We start from the raw sequence: 2,656 nt of genomic DNA on the forward strand, positions 1-2,656 counted from the left end.
GAAGCGCCTTTAACCGCACGGCCACACCGGCTGAAGCGCCTTTAACCGCACGGTCACACCGGCCGGCGTGAAAATTACAGGTCATTCCGCCACTAACTCTGTAAACAGCATATCTGTCAGGTAAATGCATACACGGGGATTGCAGTGCCTCACAAGCACCTATTGCTAACTTAGTTATGAAGCTGAAGTCTTGATTTTACACCCAAGATACGACAGAGGGATGGAGTACATCGCATAAATCATAGTTCGTTTAGAGGAACGTTTCACGTTTCATCACACATGAGATGGAAATCCTCTGATGACCGGCAGGTTTACCGTTAACGATCGCAAGTAGACAGTGTTTTAAACCACATACAGAACACCTGGCTGTATATGAGTACAACGCGACTGATGCATCCTGACAGAACAGTGGAAAAATTGACCTGCAGCAACTTCTCTCTCTCTAGAATGCATCATCAGTCCACCATTAAATCGTATCTCGTTACAGCTCCATCTCAGTCGATCACCTCATCCACTCTCTGTTATCCTTTAACACAGAAGCATGTAAGTTTAGAGGCTGATGGTTCTCTGTCTTCCTGAAAAGCGCCAATACAGAAGCCAACTCGCATGTGTCAGTGGTACCTCAATAGACATACAGTATAATGTTGCCTCGACGGAGAAAAATTAACTACTTCCCTGATTCCCTTCGCTTCCATGTCGAAGTTTCCTCAGATTCCTCTTGCTGCCGCATACTTGTTCCCATGTACAAATTGTTCTGCGCGAACAGGAAGATACGCAGGTACTTCCTCATTTTCCGCACATTTCGGTGTATATTCGGTGAATTTATACCTATTCCACCGTCATTTTTCGCAATTCTATCGATTCTATGTCAGATCTATCCATGGGATCATGACATAACCTCTCATTCTGTCTTCTAAAATTGCCTGTAAATGTAGCACATCTCCCCACACCTAGCCCAAATACACTGATCAGGAGTCGTAGTTACAGCACTGTACTCGATTGTATCCAGTCGCCTCCACATTTGGAGAGCGTCTGCTCTGTTTTCTGTATATATGTATATCTCCGACTTCTACTCTGTTTCGACTTATGTTGGAACAATCACATGCACAAAGATACAGGGGTGGTAGTGTAGAGTCCGAGGGGCTGTTGGAAGGTCCATAGGGGCTACCTAAAACTATGTTGGAGTATTACTGTAGCAGATAGGTTCGAGAAAGGTGGCTCGTTTCGAGATATGAGAGTGCCAGAAATATGATTCACTAGTGGCTGTAATCATTAAAGGACTTCTCCATAGGATCCAACGCAAGTACGTGGTTGAATTGAAAGACTTGATTCCAAATCATAGACATCATTTCTACCAAAATTGTAGCACTAGAGATATGAAAAGCTAGAGTACATTTCTTACGACCTCAGTCGGCGCACCATCTACTGCTTTTTGTGATCCTTCTCAATTAGTCATCGCCTATAACTCAGTGGATATAGCGCAGAACCTCTGACATGGCATCGAGGCAGAATGCATTACAAATACTGGAGAAATATCTCGTAGTGCCGGCGTGAGGGAGTTACAAATACTGGTTTCATACCATGCTCCTTAGCCGAATCACTTTCAAAATGCGGTAATTTTATTATGAGGGTGCAGTCAGTGATGTGTAACCACACTGCTGGTCTGATGATATACACTCTCGCGATCACCGTCTATGCTCAGTGTGATGGTATTTGTCTGGAAAAACCACGTCATTCATAGGTAAAATGCCATACATGGATTTATAAGTCCGGCATAGCTTTTAACATGGACACTTGTGTGCACCTGTAAAACCAAGACCACATGTGATGGTAATATGATTGTGTTTTTGTTAACATATAGCGGTTTGTAAGACGATTACGTCTCTCTTTCTAAGACACAGTGGTAGCACTCGCAAGAAAAACTTATGAGACATGTCCACCCATCGTTGATTTTCAGTCAGTATTATTTTGGATCGCCAGAAATCAGTTATTGACGAAGTATTATACTTAGTAGCAGGGGGTGCGTGATAGGTTTGCCTTGAGCATCAGGCTTATAAAGTATGTGTTTGTGTTCCAACACGTGCAAAGGAAATACACTACTGGCCATTAAAATTGCTACACCATGAAGATGACATGCTACAGACGCGAAATTTAACTGACAGGAAGAAGATGCTGTGATATGCAAATGATTAGCTATTCAGAGCATTCACACAAGGCTGGCGATGGTGGCGACACCTACAACGTGCTGACATGGGGAAAGTTTCCAACCGATTTCTCATACACAAACAGCAGTTGACCGACGTTGCCTGGTGAAACGTTGTTGTGATGCCCCGTGTAAGGAGGAGAAATGCTTACCATCACATTTCCGACTTTGATAAAGGTTGGATTGTAGCCTATCGCGATTGTGGTTTGTCGTATCGCGACATTGCTGCTTGCGTTCATCGAGATCCAATGACTGTTAGCAGAATATGGAATCGGTGGGTTCAGAGGGTAATACGGAATGCCGTGCTGGATCCCAACGGCCTCGTATCACTAGCAGTCGAGATGACGGGCATCTTATCAGCATGGCTTTAACAGATCGTGCAGCCACGTCTCGATCCCTGAGTCAACAGATGGGGACGTTTGCAAGACAACAACCATCTGCATGAACAGTGCA

Source organism: Schistocerca americana, chromosome X (genome assembly GCF_021461395.2).
Source record: "Schistocerca americana isolate TAMUIC-IGC-003095 chromosome X, iqSchAmer2.1, whole genome shotgun sequence".
Classification (NCBI taxonomy): Eukaryota; Metazoa; Arthropoda; class Insecta; order Orthoptera; family Acrididae; genus Schistocerca; species Schistocerca americana.